The following is a 6,911-nucleotide window of genomic DNA, read 5'->3' as shown; positions in this document are numbered from 1 at the left end:
TAAACACTTTCCCATAGGCTTACTATTTGCATATCCTCTTGTGTGAACTGTCTGTTCATATCCTTCTCCAACTGACATCTTAGTGGTTTTCTTATATATCTAAACATATTCTTTTTTTTTTTTCTGCTTTATCTCCCTAAATCCTCCCGGCACATAGTTGTATATCTTAGTTGCACGTCCTTGTGGTTGTGTCATGTGGGACGCTGCCTCAACGTGGCCTGACGAGCAGTGCCATGTCTGCGCCTCGGACTCGAACCGGCGAAACCCTGGGCCGCTGCAGTGGAGCACGTGGACTTAACTGCTCAGCCACGGGGCCGGCCCCTAAACATATTCTTAATGTATTTAACATACATGTTAACCCTTTGTCATATTTGACATAAATATTTCTTCCATTTATTGTAACACTTTTAATTTTAGTTCCCTATTTTATTCCCTTGCTTTAAAATTTCTCTCCTCCTACTTTTCTCTCTCTTATTACTTCCTCTCTCTTTGCTGGCTTCTCTTTCTCTTTTACTCACTAAGTGAACAGAGGTCTGAGATCTGTCATAGTCATAGCATTTGGGGATTATTTAATTTCCTCTCCCCATCTGATGCTTGATTTTCTCTTGGAGACAACATATATGCACGTGAATACAATTCACTTGACTCATAGTCCTTGAGAGTACTTGTTATCTTAGGAATCTTCTGGGGCCTGGGCACACTCTCACTTTACAGAGGAGGAAACAGGCCCAGAGATGACTTACCCATGACTTAGTAAGTTAGTAGCAGAGCAGAGAATAGACCTCAGGTCCCCTGGCTCCCAGATCTCCTTCCACTACACCATGTCAACTCAGCTCTAGGCCTGACCTTCTCCCAGGTTCCACCTTGATATCTTTAATTGCCCACTGAACAGTTTCACTTGGATCTTCCATTGTTACTTTCAACCCAAGATGTCAAAAACTAACCTCCCTGAACCGGTTTCCCTACCTGTCTTGCTCATTTCTGTTCATGGCGTCTTCTTTCCTCAAGTCACCTAAGCTTCAAAACTCTCAGGCAAATTCAACTCTTCTCCCTCCCTATTTCAGGAGATTCTAACCATTTCTTTTTTCATCATATCAATTACAATTGACCTTCCCTTATGGTCCCAGTGCTACCATTCTAATACAAACTCTTGTCACCTGATCCTCGACTGACTGTCACAGCCTCCTAACTGGTCTTCCTTACCTCCAGTCTCTCCTCACCTGAATGCGTCCTGTACAATGTATATTGCCAGATTGAGCAGCCCAAGGACTGCTTTCACAGTTTCATTGTCTTACTCAAAACTCTTTCATGGTTCCTTAGCATCTTCAACACAAGTTGAAATCCTGCTAACTCTTACCCACAGTGACCTTCCTGGTCATCTGCAATAATTATTGTCCATGTTAGTCATTTGACACTTCCTTGTCTTTTTTTTTTTTAAAGATTGGCACCTGAGCTAACATCTGTTGCCAATCTTCTTCCTTTTTTTTTCTTTCTCCCCAAAGCCCCCCAGTACATAGTTGTATATTCTAGTTGTAGGTCCTTCTAGTTGTGCTATCTTTTTTGTCTTTTGATATTACTTATACTATTATCTGGAATTGTTATTTGACTCTTTATATATGTTTGTTTTGAGTTCCCACCTGTAAACCCCGTGAGTTACTGTGATCATGAAAGAGCATAGGACTGAAAATCAGAAAACCCAAGTTTGAGCCCTGGTTATGAAAGTGGGACTCAGGTGTGTCACTTGGGTGAGTCAGTCAGACTCTCTCAGCCACAATTTCATCATCTGTAAAATGAGGATCATAACCTCAGCTTTAAGTACTTCAGATCATGGTAAGGCTCTGAAAATCTAGAGAGCTAAGCAAATATAAATGGTTGTTATTATATCATCCCATTTGCTTAATAAATGGTGCTTAGTAAATATTTGCTGAATGATTATATGTCAGTAATTCAGTTTAATGTTTCTTCTCCTGAGTATATTTCCATGTTAAGAGGCCGCAGGAACCTTAACGAACCTAAAGATCTAGGGGGCACTTTAAGAGTAGTAGAGGTAGGGAGGGTATTAGAAAGATGTTTTGAAGGAAAGTAGGCCTGTCCAGCATCTCTCACATCTCAATACACTAGCTACTCACTACTTGGCCTACTTGTAAGTCTAACCTGGATGTGGAGAGGAGGAGAAGGTGGTACATCTGAACTTTCACTTCCCCCACATTTCCTACTACTTCATCCCATAGCCCCCAACTGGTTAGGCTAAATGTTTTACCTATGACTCTGTTTTTCTTCATTGATGTGATGAAAGCCAGCATTTTGGTGAAGGAAGTGATAAGGAGTAGTAGAAAGAACAAGCAATTTTAGTCAGATAACCAGACGTGGCTTTGAATCTTTGATCTGCTACTCAATAGCTGCATGATCTCAGACAAGTTACTTAATCTCTCTGAGCTTCAGTTTCCTCATTGGTAAATTGGGAATGGTGATACCTGTTTGGCAGGGCTGTTGAGAAGTACAGAAGTAATGGATGAAGAAATATCATGTATAGTTCCCATGGGTGGGAACCTCTTTTCAACAGTTCTCAACTTTAGTGTAGCTGGATGAGGAGCCAGAATTCCAGATTTGGATTTGGTGCTGCTTAGAAGTGATAGTTAAGATCATGACAAAGAATGAACCCTTGAATGTGAGAAGCAGAAGTCTAAGAACTGATCACTGAGAGATGACCATAGTGATGGACTGGGAAGAAACAAATTGGGACTCTGGCATTGCATCAAGGGAGAAGAGAATTTCAAAAAGAAGGACTTATAAAACTTAATTAAAAAAAAACCTTTGAATGAAAGAAAAGAAGAAAAATTAAGAAAGTAAGCAACAGTGTCAAATGCCTAAGGGAATTCAAGGAGGACAAGACACTCAGATAGATAATAAAAATACTTGATTCCCTGCCAGCCTGGATCTATGCATACAAAAGATATTAGCCAATGAGTGAACTAAAGAGGCTAATCTCAAATAGCTTTTGTAATCAAGAACTGTTTACATTCATTTATATTCTTCCTTCCCTTCGAGTTCTTAGATGCCGCTACCTCTTTCCAAAGATTTCAGAATAACTCATTGAATGGGTGACTTGCCATACATAACCTATAGGGCTGTTATTTCCCGTTTGAGCTGAGAGATGGCTTGTCACCAAAAGAAGTGCAAAAATACTTGAGTACAACCAAAGAATGAGGCTGTCTGTGAGGGCACCTTGGTATGTGTTTGATTGCCAGAACTTATGTATTTAGGTCACAAGTGGGAAGAAGAAAAATCATCCCTCCTTGAGTCAAAGTGTAAATTATTAAATGTGGCAACTGTCCAAGAGAAAGAGGAAGATGAAATCCTTCCTGGGATTATTACTGTACATTGTGTACTATGGTTTGAGGCCCTAGTAGTGCTCTTAGATCTACTGATGGGAAGGAGAAACCAGATGTACTTGGAAAACTCAAGATAAAAATCAACTAATGCCCTCTCAGGGGACATCATGCTGCTGGCACCTGCTCAATCTGTGTACTTCTCACTGGTATTTCACTTACTGTTCATTGTAAGCCTCATTCCCTTTACCTCCAAAGTGAATAAAATATGTCTTTTTACCCAAACTGAGTCTTGCTGGATTCCTTTCTAGAGGGTAGCCATTGCTCTGGGTTTTTTGAGGATTTAAGCCAGTTTGATTTTACAAGGTTTTGTCTTTATTCATTTCTCTAATGCAGTTTCCCAAAGTGCATCTTCTAGTTTAGTAATAGGTGTTACCAAGTTTTTGAGGGATTGGGCTAAATGACGCTAAGCAGATTTCTTTGCTACGAGATTTACCCAGAGCCTTTAACATTGTAATGCCCACTGTGATTTTCTAAGAGGAAAAGGTTCTGTATGCAATATCTATCAAACTTATTGACTAAGGAAACTTTTCTTTCTTTCTTTCTTTTTTCCTGAGGTGCATCTCAAGAACCTACTATGCCAAGACACATTTTAAGAGACACTACCCTAATAAGAGAAATCTCTCTCTCTCTCTCTTTTTTCCTGGGAAGATTAGCCCTGGCAACATCTGTTGCCAATCTTCTTCTTTATTTTTGCTTGAGGAAGATTAGCCCTGATCTAAAATCTGTGCCAATATTCCTGTATTTTATATGTGGGTCACCACCACAGCATGGCTGATGAGTGGTGTACATCCACACCTGGGATTTGAACCTGCAAACCTGGGCTGCTGAAGCAGAGCACACCGAACTTAACCACTAGGCCATGCGGCCAGCCCCCAAGAGAAATCTATATCTTGGTTCCACTTGATCAGAGGGCAGGAGTTAGCTTATGTCTCCTTCTTTCCTAGATTTTTCGCTCTCCACCATGGGCAAGTACAGACCAAGAAAAGAAAAGTACCTTTCTTTTTGCAGACAATATCATTGCTTTTCAAATCAGAAGAAAGACTTTTTCTCTTTCTCCTAATAAAAAGTAAAATATTTTTCTTGCAAACGTTTCCCTTTCGAGGTACAGTTTATCAGTTGTGATAATGAACCTCTTAATCTCAAATTCATGTGCCTGATGTGCAGTAAGCCAATCACTGAGACATTAGTGCTTGGAGAAGGAGAAAGTTTTATTGGAATTGGCCAAAACTAGAAGGTGGCAGCATGGGTTTTCTCAAATCTGCCTTAATAAGAGCAGAAAATGAGAGGTTTTATAGAGCTAAGGGGTTTGGCAGGAGGAACTTCGGAGAAACAAAGGGGTCACTCCTTGTAAGTCCCTGGACAATCTTACTTCTGGGCGTCAACAGCAGCTGGGGGCCAGCCATCTGGTGATTGCAATCTCCCATAAGGCATTCTCTTTCTTCTACAAAACAAACTCACAAATCCTCAAGACCCCTGAGTCACCCCTCAAGTTAAATAAGAAAACAGCAAATTGGCAAGATTCATCTATGCCTGTGTTGGGAACAAGGTCAAAAGGCAATCGTGTTCTTATTGAATATCTACAGTAACCCTCAGATACCCAGCTTCGTTAGGACTGCATTTGACTGCATGTAACAGAAACCCTATTGTCGTGGCTCAACGAAATGGGTTTTTTCCCTAACAAAAAAATTCCAAGGTAGGCAGTACAAGGGTGGGTGCAGCTGCTCAAGAAAAATCCTTCTAGCTTCCTGCTTCACCATCTTTTTAGTGGGTTTTCTTCATCCTTATGGTTGTAAAATGGCTGCTCAACTTCTGAGCACCTTGTCTGTGTTCTATGCAGGAAGAAAGGGGTAAGAGTATAAGACAAAAAGCTAAAGGATGGTAAGCTAAATTGTTTTCTTTATTAGGAAAACAAAAGCCCTTCTAGAAACACCACCCAGTAGACTTTTGCTTTAATCTTATCGGCCAGAGCTAGGTCATGTGGCCACCCTGAGCTATGTGTATGGGAAATTGGGTTTATTGCTGCCCCAAACCAAGTTGGGGTTCTCTGAGTAAGGAAGACTGGGATAATAGGTATTAGGTAGGATACTAGCAGAGTCTGTTACATACTGCTTGGTTTACTTCTGATTTAAAAACTGGTTTTCCCACAGTAACCTTTTATAACACATTAAATTCCTTTCTGAAAGAGTCCAGAGTCATGAAAGCAAGATTAACAGTATATAATTTTTTGTCATATTTATTATGGACTTAAGTAACTTTCTGGAAAACCAAGAATCTAATGAATATTTTTCTTTTCTTTGAGGAAGATTAGTCCTGAGCTAACATCTGCCACAAATCCTCCTCTTTTTGCTGAGGAAGGCTGGCCCTGAGCTAACATTCATGCCCATCTTCCTCTACTTGATACGTGGGACACCTGCCACAGCATAGCTTGACAAGCGGTGCTAGGTCCACACCCGGGATCCAAACTGGCGAACCCTGGGCAGCCGAAGCAGAACATGCAAACTTAACCACAGCACCACCGGGCCGGCCCCCTAATGAATCTTAAATTCAACAATTTAAATTCCTCCAGTTGTCTTGTACTCATCGTGTACCTACTATTGTAGCCTGACATCATCACTTCTCTTTCACGTGCATAGCTTTATATAGTATGCATGTGAGAATGCTTGCTACATAGTAAGTCAATATTAATAACTGTCAACTGTGTTTGAATATTTATCCAGTAGACTGAGCTTCTTAAGGGCAGGGTAGGTGTCTGACTTATTTTCCTCCAGCACCTAGCATGTAATAGGTGATCAATAAATATTGCTGAATGAAGTGAATGAATGAGTGAATGTCTGAGGTATCCAGGAAGACCTATCAAGGCCCTAAGTTATCAAGAAAGTTATAGCCCCAGAGTAGGTAAGGACCAGCCTTCTAGGTGAGAAGATAACAGAAAAACAGAACAGTCAACAATCGATTCAAAAGCAATTTGTTGTTGATTCTTAGAGAAAGTGAAAGCTTTTCCTCTGAGACCAAGAACAAAACAAGGATGCTCACTCTCACCACTTTTATTCAAAATAGAATTGGAAGTCCTAGCCAGAGCAAGCAAACAAGAAAAAATAAATAAAAGGTGTCCAAATTGAAAAGGAAGAAATAAAACTGTCACTATTTGCAGATGACATGATATTATATATAGAAAACCCTAAAGACTCCATCAAAAAACTTTTAGAACTAATAAACTAATTCAGTAAAGTTGCAGGATACAAAATCAAGACACAAAATTCTGTTGTATTTCTACACACTAATAGTGAATTATCATAAAGAGAAATTAAATATCTAGGAATAAATTTAACCAAGGAGGTGAATGACCTGTATATTGAAAACTACAAGACATTAAAGAGAGAAATTGAAGAAGACACAAATAAATGGAAAGAACACAGAATTGTGTTCATGGATTGGAAGAATTAATATTGTTAAAATGTCCTTACTGCCCAAAGTGATATACATAGTCAATGCTCCCCATCAAAATACCAATGACATTTT

At 39.8% G+C, this 6,911-nt stretch overlaps 1 protein-coding gene across 1 annotated transcript in view; it reads right to left on the bottom strand.

Moving 5' to 3' along the window:
* Positions 1 to 6,911, bottom strand: part of IGBP1 (immunoglobulin binding protein 1) — a 105,710-nt gene that overhangs the window by 7,953 nt on the left and 90,846 nt on the right. The gene's annotated exons all lie outside the window — the stretch shown is intronic.

The sequence above is a fragment of the Equus caballus genome, chromosome X, assembly GCF_041296265.1.
Source record: "Equus caballus isolate H_3958 breed thoroughbred chromosome X, TB-T2T, whole genome shotgun sequence".
Taxonomy (NCBI): domain Eukaryota; kingdom Metazoa; phylum Chordata; class Mammalia; order Perissodactyla; family Equidae; genus Equus; species Equus caballus.
The sequence above is the reverse complement of the archived record's forward strand: the minus strand, read 5'-3'. Positions and strand labels throughout refer to the sequence as shown.